This window comes from Dipodomys spectabilis, unplaced genomic scaffold (assembly GCF_019054845.1).
Source record: "Dipodomys spectabilis isolate Male_0828 unplaced genomic scaffold, ASM1905484v1 ptg000205l, whole genome shotgun sequence".
NCBI lineage: Eukaryota > Metazoa > Chordata > Mammalia > Rodentia > Heteromyidae > Dipodomys > Dipodomys spectabilis.
This window is the reverse complement of record NW_024870882.1, coordinates 4935613-4950380: the sequence shown is the minus strand read 5'-3', so window position 1 is coordinate 4950380 and position 14768 is coordinate 4935613. Positions and strand designations below refer to the sequence as shown.

The 14768-nt window shown below is 33.6% G+C and overlaps 1 pseudogene; it reads left to right on the top strand.

Moving 5' to 3' along the window:
- The first annotated feature begins 9590 nt into the window (after window positions 1–9590).
- On the top strand, window positions 9591–9687 carry LOC122122176 (annotated as a pseudogene).
- Window positions 9688–14768: the final 5081 nt, after the last annotated feature.

Below are 14768 nucleotides of genomic sequence, written 5' to 3'. Positions count from 1 at the left end.
ATTGCTATGGAAAACTCAGGACCAGACTAAAGGAATTGATAACTGACTCCTGCAACAAGAGAATCATCTCAGGAGTGAAACATCCATCCATAAGACACGTCAAAAACCTCCATATCTTTGTTTCTTTGCAGTAGAACACTTTTAAAACAAAGTTATTTCCTTTTGTTCTATGCTGGCCTTCAAATGGCATATTGTTTCCTTTGTAATACTCTCAACCAGAAGTTTACAGACAAGTTTTATATGAGTAAAGAACACACTCAAAAATTTCAGGGAGAGAGTTTCCTTCAAGCCTTGGATTCTTTTCTTGTACAGTAAAAAGGAAAGCAAAAGTTAACTTGAACTTTGTCATTCCTCTATGTTCAATTCCTCTCCTGAGATCAATTTCCAAATCTAGTAACAGTTACTTCCACTTACTTCCAGTATCCATCTATGGTGCTGCTCCAGATAAAGTGAATGTTTTCTGGCTTCATTGAAATAGCACAGGGACACTTTTGGACATGAGGTAACACGTGTTTCAGAGACAACTTAGTAAAGAGAAAATATGAAATGTAAATTGCTTATGAATATTTTATTCATGAGTACATTTTGTTCAAACTTCTTAAGTGCTCTGTAAATTAAGGTTAATTTTAAATGGGAAGAAGGTTCCCAGATCATTTTTTGTGAGTGTATGTGCTGTGCATTAATTTCCCAAGTGTCCGTGAGTTAACAGTAAGAAAAACAATAGCAATAATAGGATAAAGAGAAGTTCTGTGTTTATATATAAGGGTTCAATAAAATATACAAGATTCTACAAATAAGACAATATTGAAACAATAAAGCCAAGTCCAGTATGTAGATTTATGGGAGTGATATAGAGAAAGCATTACTCCTAAGTGGAACATGAAGCATGAGGCCACTTCCTTTCTAAATCAAGCTTGCTAATCCCATAAATTTGTAAAAAGGAGAATGGAAGAATGATTCTGTTTCCAATGCAAGTCATATATGAGAAAATGGACTTAACTGGAAAAAATGAGTCCATCTTGAGAGAATAGGAATTATAGTAGCAATGAATCTGTTGGCTAAGATCACATTTCTTTTTCTTTCCTTTTCTTATATTCTTTTTTGTAGTTGTTAGTCGTGGTACTTGAAATCTGGGACTGGGCACTGTCCTTCTGCAACGAAGCTCAAGGCTAGTGCTCTTCCACTTGAGCCACAGTGCCACTCCAAGTTTTCTGGTAGTTATTGGAGAAAAGAGTCTCCAGGACTTTCCTACCTGGGCTGGCTTTAAACCCCAATCCTCAGATCTCAACACCACTCAGCTTAGGATCACATTTCTAACAGTGTACACTCAGGATATATAATGTACATGTTCATCTATCTTTATATTAATTCTTGAGTTAAAAATCTGGGCTACAGGTTAGACTTTACACCCACAAAAGTGTTTGTAGTTTAAAAGTTGATACTCCTGGGAAAAATAAAACCTAAGAATGTAAAGGAGTCTGAGAAATTCAATTTGCATACAGCCTGGGCAGAATAGGCTTTGAGAAACTACCTATAATTAAACAGCCAAAAGCTGGAATACCAGTCATGAGCAAGATTGCTGAATAACAGCTTGAGGTTTTTGGATACATACAGACAAACATACACATACACACAGAGGAACATATATGTGCACACAAAAATACACAAGTGAAACAACTCTCAGAATATGTAGAAAAGTTAGAAAACGATAGAAAATATGTCCTGAGTAAGACAAGAATCAAGTGATAATTTTTAATATTAGAAAGCCCTCAAGTGAACTTTCCCCCAAAAAGTTGAGAATATTACATAGGTAGGGATCAGAGATAGTAAGAGAGTCAAGCAATCATTATTAACGGGATAGGATCCATGGAGCAATGAATCAGGGAACTCTGTAGGTGCATATGAAAATGTTCATATCTTGTGTCAAATGTTAGAACATCTTTGAAAATAGTACATAAACAGTGTGAGCAATCAATCTAGTGGATATGTTCATAGGAGAAGTTCAGAATTGCTAGTCTGTTTCTAGAGTAAATAAACAAACTATGGCAGGCCAATGTGATACAAGCCTGAAATTCTAGCACTTCGACAGGAGATTAGAGAATGGAATTACCTGGGCCAGGTAAAATAATTTTGTCTCAATAGAACAAACCAAGCAACAAGGAAGGAATACACAGTTGGAAGTTTGGTCTAATTTTGTCATTATGTTTTGAGAAGTCGTTTCCTATTGAAATGCAACTCATATATATCCTCACTTGTGTTTTAAATGCTCTCTTCATTACAGAACATTCCTAGCTGCAAAATGGCTCATTATTCCCATTCAAAAATTTGCAAAAGTAAGTAATCACCATTCTGTTGGATTCCAAAGAAATGTTGAAGGATTACAAAAACTTAAGCCTGGAGAAATAGCAAAGTTCATCTAATGTAGGACTTTGTAGACCTTGCTAAATTGGAATTTAGATTTAAAATATATATTTTGGTTTTGTTTGTAATTTCATATTCTATAGGATACTACAAAATTCTTTTTAAGTAGAGGGATTAATTGACAAATTCACGAATGATTCTGGCATTCTATTTTCCTAGAATATTCTTTCAAGAGAGTTATAATTAGAACATAGTTAATAGATAATTCCCACAGTTCATGTATACCATGTTAATGTGAATAATCTAGACAGAGTTGCCAACAAATGGATGACATTAATTTATAAATTTAGAAAAACAGCAATTTTTTAAGGTTTTGGTTTAAAATGGTATGAAGAGAGCAATTGTGTGACATCTTCTTTCTTCAACCTATATGTAATACCTGAAGCCATTTCCTTATTTACGTGCCTGTGTATACTTTGAGAAAAATACTAGGTTTGGGGTGTGTATTCAACTTTGTTTTTGTTTTATTGGTTTTCCTTGAGCTTGAACTCTTGGCCAGGACAGTGTCTCTGAACCTGTTTTTGCTCAATGCTCGTGCCCTATCATTTCAACCTCAGTGCCACTTGTGTCTGGCTTTTGCGGAGAAGTTTATTGGAGATAAGATTCTAAGAAACCTTCCTGTCTGGGTGGGATTTGAACCTTAATTTTCCGATCTTAGCATCCTGAATATCTATGATAATTAAAAAAGTATAAATATAAATAATATTTGCAAATGATCTGATCTCAAGCAGTGGAGGAAAAATGATGCAGCTCAGTTTATTGTGGTGTTCTTTCCAGAACATGGAGGGCATCACACTAGCAGAGATGTAGTATTTTTTCACAATAGAGATAAATTATTCATGATGTGAATTAAGGAATTTTAAGGTGCCCTAGTGGCTCACGCCTGTAATCCTAGCTACTCAGGAGGCTGAGATCTGAGGATTGCAATTAAAAGCCAGCCCTGACAGGAAAGACTGTGAGACTCCTATCTCCAAGAAACCACCAGAAAACCGGAAGTGGAGCTGTAGCTCAAGTGGTAGAGCGCTTGTCTTGAGCTGAAGAGGTGAAGGACAGAGCCCAGGCCCAGAGTTCAAGCCCCATGACAGACCAAAAAAAAAAAAAGTTGGAAACTATTGGGCTAGGATGACTTTTGACTTTATGGCATAAATCTTGGGATTGATGGTCATAGAAATAACAGCTTGCTCTGATAAAAAAAAATTGCTTACTCTTGAGGAATTAATTATTACAGATGCTTCATAGTTTTATCCTCTACCAGAATGTGGCTATTTTTCTGTTGACTTCTCAATCTGTAACACCCCATTGGAAACTGCATCTATTGCAGATTTTCATAACATGTAAAAAGGTACTGTTTTGAATCTCTCAGGTATGGAATGTTGAGAATTTAAAAATGAGTAGTTAATAGTCATAGGAATTTTGAAGAACACACATATTCTGTCCTCTTAAAAACTTATTTAATTTTAAAAGTTATGGGTTTTCGTAGCATTAAACTGTTTTCTGTTTTAGAATGAGAAAGTACTAAATTAATTATTTTTTGAAAAATTTGGCAAGTATATATGAAAATATTGTCTAGTTGGATAACATTCACATTGATGACCCTCTGATAAAGAAGAAGTAATTAATTCAAATTAGATGTCATAGTATTGATTTTTAAAATATTACTACATAAAGAATAATATTTACTGTGCCAATACAGTGAAATTACATTTTATGCAGCTTACTTTTTCAATTTTATTATCAAATTGATGTACAGTGAGGTTACAGCAATTGTAAGGTGGTGAATACAGAACATTTCAAATTTGTTACTTTTCCCTCATTTTTCTCACAGTTTTCCTTCACTCCTCACAAGTTGTAATGTACATTTCCAACATATTGTCTTGTGAGTGTTGCTGTTGCATTGGTTTTCCCTTTGTTCTTTAACTCACCATTTTGCGTTTCCTCTTCCCTTCCCTATTTAAAGTAAATGTATTCACAATACAAAGTCAAAGAAAACAGAAATCACATAATTCATCAAAAACAACAACCACAAATGAAAAAATCTGGTTCCATATCTTGGAATTCATTTTGCTTAGCATCAGCTTTTATGGTTATATATACGTAATAAAAAGACACTGGAAAATAATAGCTGCATGGACACCATATCATGAAAACAGCATGTTAACTTTTTGATGGTAAAGGTGTAATTAGGATTGGTGAATTCGCGGTTCTGATAAAGGAATTTCAAGAATTTTAAAGTTATGACAGGTAAATTTGAATTGTTCAAAATTTTTAACAACTTAGCTATTAAGAAAATTTAAAATTGCCTGGGAGAATAGGCTTTCAAGCAAAGAAATCCACGGAGACTTAGTAGAGAGGGAGCAATGTGGATGAAGATGGCTCTTTTTCACACTAAACAAATAGACCTCAGAAACCTTGCTGTAAATCCTATAGGTTCTCTTGAGAATTGTCCTTACCCAGGAACCATATTCTCACTGTTTGAAACAAAGTTGTATTGGAATTTAAATTAAAAGTTCTTAAAAAATAAGGCATCAAAATTTGTGAATTTACCTTTAATTAACAAACATTAATTCTCTGAAAAAGATAATTTGAGTCAAAATATTTAGGGAGAAAGTGCCCTCCAAAATGAAAGAAGGTGTTGGGTTTAAACATTTCTGTTTGTAACACTTTCCACAAGGTCTTTGTATGTGAAGCAATAAAACACAGAAATAAATCTGATTGGATAATTCAAACCAATGATTTCACAGTTCTAAGTGGCTCACAAAAATAATATCCTTATTAAAATGAGATAGTGAAGACTTCTCTTATTACATAAGCCAAAATGTTTTGGGTTCATAAAAGAATTGAGCAAATGGAAAAGGCAAGAAAACATTTTCCTTAGAAGCCCTAGCTAAGGGTATTGGGCTTCAGCAGTGAAGGGAGGCCAAAACTTTTTTATATAAATTGTGTTAATATTTTTACTACCTACAGTGATTTTACAGAGCCTATTTGGCTCACTACAATGCAGAACAGATTGAATGAAGACATGAAAATAAATTCCACATCCAAATGAGGCAACTTAAAGAGTTTTTAAGTACAAATCATGAAGATGTAGCAGTGGTGGAGCACGTACAGTCCTTCAGCTTCACTAGACTTGAAGCCAAGATGCTGTGATTAATTGGAAATCAGGCAAGAGCTAGGAGGAGAACATAGAAGCAGGACATAGTAGCATTGTCTTTTTGTAACAGACACTGTCTTCCTAGGCAGAGGTGATTTAACTCTACTCTCCTCCATACATCTTGGTGAACAAATGCAAGACCAAGAGAAAAATAATCTATTGAAATAATTTTGCATAGAATAACTTCATTAATTCTGATATGGTATCTAAGGAGAGTCTTAAGAGAAAATAAAAGTGCAGTATTTTTCGATTTCCTCTAACCATTTTCTTAGCAAAATATATCTTTGAGGTTAGAATTGATTGAACCAAAAAGTGATGGAGTACTTATTTTTGTGGGCACTTTAGACACAAGAAGACTTTCAAGGTAAAAGAAAAAACAAAAAATACAGCCAAATATTTGTGATCGCAGCTTCTTGGACTGTTTTCTGGAGACAAAGTTTTACATTAGATTTCTTCTCATTAACATAGATGTTGTTGCATGGCAACCAAATGCAAGAGGGTAGACTCACTTGGCCAATTAAACAGCATGAAAGAAGAAAATGGCAAATAATATTTAATGAATTACTTTGACCAATTACTTTGCCCAAAGAAAGAAGGAAAAATATAATTCAAAATCATTTGACTTATAAGTATGAAGAAAGAGTAGTGAAGAGAGATTAGGGAAAACATAGAGGATTATTTTCTCTCTAGTGGAGTAATAGGTTCTTGTTCTTGTTTCTTCCATTCTATCTTCACAAGCTATCAAGTGTGTCTCACCATTGGATTACCCAGTTCAGACACAGAACTCGTAGAAGAAACATACTATTTGCAGCAGATGTAGGTGATTTATATATAACCTTAGACAATCTATTCAAATCTGTTCAAAATTCTCCCCTATCCCAAACTTCCCTCTTTGAATAGTTTTCTTTGCTTTTCCCAGGACTACCCTTCATTAACTGATTAAAATTTTGAGAGGTCATTTTCATACTCTCTACAGATTGCTGGTTGGTTGTGATTTTTGTGTGTTTTTTTTGTTGTTGTGTTTTTTCACTGAATTTCAAAAGGTCATGAAAGTGTGTTACAAATAAATACGTCCATATAATTGTCCAATGGCCTGAATCAGAGTCACTTCTATCATTCTCAACCAACCCCTTCTCCAAGATTTATTTCAGATTTACCACTTAATTTATCATATGTGTACATTGAGTATTCTAGTTGTACTTGACCCTTGTTCATTTTTCATTCATTCTATGTCATTACTATTATTCCTTTCTGCTTTCAACTTCCTGATAGTCATCCTGTTAAACTGTCTATTAATACTTCGAAAGGTTTATATACATTTCATGGAGTTTCCATCCTGTATATGCTTAAACTGATATCAGCTTATATTTCCATAATTCATTCATCTGCATTAATAATTTGCAAGACTGGAGACATGAAGCACCTAAACATGATTTTATTCTCATCCATTTGGAAGATTAATCTTTAGTCAAAAAGAAAGTTAAAAAATGGCATAGAATATATTCCTAACTACCAATTTTTATAAATGGCTTTGTACAAAGGTGTGATTGTTTTATTTCACATGGGATAATATTTTCAACTCCCTGTTTTGGAAATGAAGAAAACTAATATTTATTCCTATAGAGGAATATGATAGAGATAGAAGACAGATTTTATGTTTGTCATATCTCTGATGAGTACCCATAATCAAGACTTAAAATCATATTTCTTACTATGTTAGACAGATAGGGAAAACATATTACATGATAAGAAAACTATTTGTGACTTTTTAAAATGTACCTTATTAAATGAGGACATTTACTTTATTAGCTAACGTTTTGGTTTGAAATTTGGGAGGCTGATCTATCTAATACATTTCTGGAAAGTCTCTACTGAAAAACACAAATTGTCGGTGGTACTATTTCTACAATTTAATGAATGGTTGAACGTGTTTGGCATTAGTGCCATGTAAATAAATCAACTTTATTGTAACTTGCTCCCTACACTTGAAAAACTTGCAATGTCACTAAGTATCAACTACTTGTCAAATGTTATTTTGGCGAACGTGATTTTAAAAAGTTAATTTGAAAAAGAATAACTTTCAGGAGATTATAGATTATATGTAGATTATCATTGGTTTGAGAGTGACATTTTTATACCACAAAACCATGTTGTGCTGAAGTCCCAGTATTTTGAAGTACTAAGGATCTTCTCAATGTTTTTCTGAATTATATTTGAACTCTAAGTAAAGATTTCTGGGCCTTGGTAGACCAATTATGGATCTATCCTTCCAGGAACTATTTTTTGGCCCACTTATGCTGGACTAAAATCTTTCATTAATCATAGGGGATGGGTATTAAAAATAATCTTATGACACTTTGTGAACTTGTTCACTCATATGGGCTGGTCATATGTAAGTTGAATGTTTGAATTATAGTACTTACTCTCAAATTTGTGATCTCATCTTTCATTTTAAGTTGCCTTGCATTTCATAATTGCTTACTGCTAATTCCTGCATCTCAAGGAATTGGGGCCCTGAAATATAGGAAATAAGAAATTGAGATGGGTCTTTAATTACTTTGTGTTGTCATGTTGTATGGGTCCTGGTGAGAAGTCTTGCCCCTGTTATCTGATGATGCAGGTAACTGGGACCTGGGATCCTAGGACCTACGGGTCCTGAAGAAGAATAATATTTTTTAGACATCTTATCAGCAAAATTTGGGCATAATCAGTAGGAATGCTTCAGAAATATGGAGAAAAACAGTTTGGGACCAGCGATTTAAAACAATAAACAGAGCAGCAGAGAAAATCCCTTACAGATTAGAGGAAAACAACATTGTTTTTTTACCATGTGAATTCAGAAGACCAAGAACATTGAGAATGTATCACAAGTTTATACCAAAGATATTGCGTTGATACTTCTTATATTCTATTATATATTTTAAACCTAATTATTTATATTCCAATTCTATTTATTGGAATAAATAAATATCAATTTATTTGTGAAATTATCAACAAATTCTAGTAAGTTTCACAGTGTGAAATATAAAATCAGCAAATATAAATATAAAATATATAACTATATATAATATAAGAAAAAGACACATGTTTTGCATTGTTCTGTTGTGGTTACTGTATCAAAGGCAACTGTGTTTTAAAATATTATTCCATTATCTCTACCTCAGTGTTTGATAGAGTTGGACCTAAAGCTTTACCATTTGTAGATTTATAGCCTGGAGCAAGAGAAAATACTGTGATTAAAACATTACCAATTTAAGGCCTAATAACAAGGAGAAACATATGGACTTCTCCTGCAACTATGAAAATATTTGGTGATAGAAAGGCAGTAGTGTAAGTTCCTGCCTGGTTGGATGGTAGACAGGCCAGGACATTAAGTAATCATACATATGAACAATTTTTTCACCTTCTTGGCTTTAGCTACTTTTGCAATGTTAGATATAATAATTATATTTTGATAAAATACTTTCTTGTCTGAACAGTTCTGTCTGGACTGTTCATCTCTCTATGATCCCTTGTAACTAAGATTAATTTTGTTCAAGTAAGACAATCTATGCTATCAGGGTAAGATATTCTGATTGGTCTGTTCCTACATGGAAGAAGAGTCAAGGGTCATGTAGACATTTGTGCCAGTAAGACCTCATTTGGGAAAATGTCAGCTGCAGAATGTTAGAAATAGCTCTTAAGCAAGGATTACTTTGAATCCAATAGCTCCACAAAGCTAATTCAGTTGAATAAATAATACTTGAAAGAGCCATCACCTTTGGACCTACCTATAAATTATTGAATGTATGATCAAATTACAATTGAAAAATACTTAAAATTGGCATTGACAAAAAATTGCAAATGTGAGCAATCGGCTGAACATTATATTTTTTTTCCATTATTCACAGAATTTTAAGGAAATAAGATCAATAGCAATGTTAGGAACAATAAGGTTTCCTTGTTACAAGTAGGCACCCATGGATATAAGCCTGTATAAAGATTGCATCATTAGCTACTTAAATTTAGATGATACTACATGCTTCAGCAGCATGTATACCCAAATTACAATATACAGATTAATATAGCACTTGCACAACGATGATATGAAAATTTGTGAAGTATTCCATATTATTCATTCTTCAGATGCAAGAAATGAAAACCCGTTATTAAAAAGTTGATTACAAAATAACAAGTGTAACAGCACACGTAATTCATATGATTAAATTTATTTTGACATCAGTGTATTAAATCTTCACCTCAGAAAGGTGTTTAAATAGCATAAACTTTACAAAACTTTTGAAATTAGACAACATTGTCATTTTATCCCAAAGAAAAATAATATTAGGACCTAGGAAAAAAGGAATCTTAAACTGTTTCTATATGGAATACAATCTGAAAGGACACATTAATGAACCTATATATTATAAAATAATATAGAATTCAAAGTATGTCTATGCGAGAATAAAATAAATTATTAACATTATACAAACATAGACTATAGAATATTTTAAAATATTCTTTTTCAGACAAGCACCAGTATTACTTTAGTTTCTGTACTACTCATTTCAACAGATAAGTTAAAATTATTTCTGACTAAAAAATCACATACTCTGCAGAAATCATTATACATGTATATAAAAACTCTTCAATACATTTTGACACCCAATGCAGGCAATTCACTTGCAAGAATTCCATAGAATACATGAATTTTTACAGTAAAGTACTGGTGTTGCTGGCGCTGGTGGCTCACTACTATAATCCTAGATACTCAAGAGGCTGAGATCTAAGGCTCACGGTTCAAAGCCAGCCTGGGAATGAAAGTCTGTGAGACTCTCATCTCTAATAAACCACTAGAAAACTGGAAGTGAAGCTGTGGCTCAATCGGTAGAGCACTCACGTTGAGCTGAAGAGCACTGGGATAGCACCCAGGCCTAGAGTTCAAGCCGCATGACCGCCCAAAAAAAAAAAAAGATATTGCTCTTATTTGGATTGTGGAAATATTTTGTATGGTCACAAAGGATGGACTTGCATTTTTAACTTTGAGAAACTTAACCCGACCATTAGGATTTAGGAGAAGAATTTGTACAGCCTTCCACAACTTCATATAGGTAGCGATACGTACTTATCCTTTGGGCAATTTCAAATGCAGTTTCTTCTAAGGTGTTCTGCAGGCCTGGTTTTATATAATGGTTCAACCGAAGGAGAGCAGGCGTATCTTTGCTATCTCAATTCTCAGTGGCAAGATATAAGGGGGTCAAGAGGCCTTTAGTTTGGGCATTGGTATCTGTAACATGATGAGGTAAGAAAGAAGCCACTCTGGTGTTATTCTGCATATATGCACGGTGCAGGGGTGTCCAGCCATCTACAGTTATTGCATTTGCCACTTGAGCCACCAACTCACAGACAATGTCTAAGTGTCCACTGTAGGCTTCCTGATGAAGAGGGGTATATTCATCGTCATCCCTAGTATTCACATGACTGGCCTTTTTGGAAAGTAGTCTCCGCACTGTAATAAGCTGAATATTTTCGGTAGCCCAATGTAGAAATTTACTTGGATCTTTCTCCACTTTTTGTCTTGCAATTGATACCATTCCTCACTTTTTCATCATGTTCCGCGTCTTCATCAGAATTGCCGATCCAGAGACTTTGAGTGCCAGTGGGAATGAGGTATCCATGTATTTCTCTAACAGTTCACATTGGTTGAACTGTTCAGAAAAATCCGGTGAATTTTCTGCATCTGTTTTTTTACCATGATTTTTTTTTCCTTTTTCCATTTTTACTATTCTAAATTATTCTAACTGGAGAGTAGGGAATTGATGGAGAGCAGAGGAAAGATGTTCCTCCGTATTCAAAGATACAGACTGAAAATAAGGACCAGTGGTGTCTTCATGTGCAGCTTATTCGAGGAATGAGAAAAGATGAAATAATGCCTTCTATATAAATGATTTGGAAAATGGAAGAGCAGAAAGTGAAATGATGCAATCAAAAATATAAAAGCAAAATAAATTAGATTAATTATGGAGCAATCATATTATCTATGAGAACCATGAAAGAGAGAGAGGAAGAGAGAGACAGATTTGCAATGACCTAGCTAGCCACAAAATGCATGCATCTGATTAATTTATAGAGCAAGCGGAATTTTATTTTTTTTAAAAGATGGAAATATAATTTATGTTTTTACTTGAATTTAGTAAATACATTTTTAGTAGTCTACATAAAGAGACATAGCTTTGACCAAATTGCAGACAAGAATCTAAATCCTTGATAATTCTAGTAACAGGTCTCACTGAAATCAGTTGAATCACACTTTTTCTGTACAATGAAGGAATAGATCCAGGCTAAGAAAGCTGCTAGGGATGGCAGGCCGATTGTATCTGTGACAAAACTTTGTTGAAAATGGTATTGAGGATTACATACTGTTTATCCACTTGCACTGGAAGCATGATTCTGAACTATTGCTTGCAGGTCCTCAACTATTGCTTTGATCATTATATTCTCCAAGAAGAAAAAGTGAGATTTAATTGACAGCAAAGGACTACTAATACATTTTGACTTCTCATTAAGCACCTTCAACCATCGAAAAGACATGAAGACAATAGACAGGCATACTTTTTTAGATGAAAACAAGTGTCTAAAAAACAAGGAATTTAAGTAGTCATGCAAAGCACTTCGATTTTACTACTGCATTATACATTTTTTCTAATGTTGGGTACCAATAAATAATGAATCTATTAGAAAGTTCTTGAAGCTCCTATGTCAAATCATGGGTTCTTTCATACTATATTATGATACTTTTGTGTATGGTCTTAAGAAGAAATTTAAATTATTAACTAGAATTTCTGACAGGACAATATCATCACTGAACATCTTGCTTCTATACTCTCAGTTTTAAATCACTATCTAAGTATGTGCATTAGGTAGGTATAGAGGAAAAAGTAGAAGCCACACTGGTGGCTCATGTCATTAATCCTAGCTAATCAGAAAGATGAAGTCTGAGGATTGTGGTTTAAAACGAGGCCAAACAAAAACAAAGTCCATTAGATTCTGATTTGAAAGAAACCAACAAAAGTTAGAAATGGAGTTGTTGTACAAGCGGTAAAATGCTAGCCTTGAGAAAACTAAAACAAAAAAAAAAACAAATTCTGGGACAGAGCCAGGCCCTGAGTTCAAACCCTAGTATTAGCACCAAGCAAATGAATTAATTAACTAGATAATTAATTAATTAAAAATAAATTAAGTGGTCACATGTGGAGGGGCAGGATATAACAACCGTAGTGACTGGATTGTGTATTATTTTGTAGTAAGGCAAATTATCATTTGTACTAATCACTAATATTTTATTTGAACTTTTTCTACAATAAACCCTGAATTTAGCATGCATGTATATGTATGTACATGTGTGCACATATGTATATGTGTGCATGTGCTGTTGCAATGTTACTTGCCAATGTGGATATGGTGAGGCTAAAAAGAGCTAACTGTGTTGCAATGTTTTAATTATCATTGTTCTGTCATGTCATTTCAGTTGAACCACCCTTCTGTACATTTTATTTGTCAAATAATAACATCATCAATATCAAAGCATTTACAACATTAAGTTAGTTAAAAGAGATCATTTTCAGCTCTTATTATGTGTTAGGTGAGATGATACAGACAAAATTAGGTAGTAAATTATTGCTGTAAGATGACTGTCAGTACAAAATGTGTTAAATAGGTTATACTTTTAAGATATGCTCATGGAGTGAGTTTGGCCTACTTGACGGAACAGGTATTACTCTCTGGTTATTCCCGTGAAACACAAGGTGGATAAAGTCTTTCCGGATTTCTTTTTTTTTTTTTCAGGGGGGGGGGTCCATTCGTGGGGCCTGAACTCTGGGCCTGACACTGTCCCTCAACTCTGCAGCTCAAGGCTAGTGCTCTACCTCTTGAGCCACAGCACCACTTCTGGCTTTATTCTTTTTTTCTTATGTGGTGCTGAGGAATTGAACCCAGGGCCTCATGCATGCAAGGCAATCGCTCTACCACTGAGCCACCTTACTAGCCCTCTTTCTGGATTTCTGTTTAAAATATCTTTCTTTGAAAGATCATATCTATTCTCACTAAGAGGTAATCAGCCCCATATTTATTATGGTTGAATATCCCATCATATTGACTGAAAATCGGTATTGTGGATATGCTTATTAGATATTACTTTCAAAAACGAACAAACAAACAAAAACCATGTGTCTTCTCTATATTGTGGATGTATTTGAATTTGTTTTCTACATGCAAATATATCTTCAGTAATGGCTCTTTTTTGAGAGTAACTATAGCAACTTTAATAAATAAGGCTTTCTAATATCTTTTTCAATATAAATACCATCCCAGAGCAAATCTTGCAAATTCTGAAAAGTCTTTGACTATTTTAGTATTATTTCAGTTCATTGACTATAGAGCTAAAGACATTTCTGAAATAAATATTGTTAAGATCTGAAAATCTAAGTGGGTATATAGGCTTTTTTATGCATCATTTTATGAAAATACAGTTTTTATGAAACTAAATGAAATTGAATAAAAGAATGTACCTGAATTTGGTAAGCTAATTATCAATATAACTTTGTTTTCTATTAACACAGTCCTTTTAATGTAGATGATGCAATTAAATTATTTCCTTTGTGTCTCTGTACTTCAGTTATTTTTAGAATCTTTGTAGTTATAGGAGTGAATTTGTAGTATAAATAAAGGTCTTTTAAAATTATTCGGATTAATCTTGTGTTTTGTGTCCTACTCCGAAGAAAATGAGTTATTTTCAAGTGTTAATAGTTTATAATTGAATCTTCAGTATCATAAGAAATTTTTAAAAATGCAGTAGTATTGATGACTTTTTAAACCAATTTTATTCACAAGTTGGAGAGCCTTTAATTCATGCTTACGTCTTGGTGTCTATGATTTTTAACCTCTCGTTCCTAACATAAATGATAGGTCAGGCTGCATTTTTGGGTTTATGAAAGGTGGGGGTCAAAGGTGATTTTTGTATCAGTCTTGCTTTAATAGCATTTTAAAGTAGTACATTTCTCTCAAAATTTTGGGTATAAAAAGCAATCAAAATACTTGTAATGGTAAACAACTTAGGTGAGCCACAATGTGGAAATGATTGGTACATAAGACCTTCAGTGTGTTTCCATTAGGAATTGGGGAGGTCATTCTTTCAGTAAGACTGTGTTAAACAGAGATG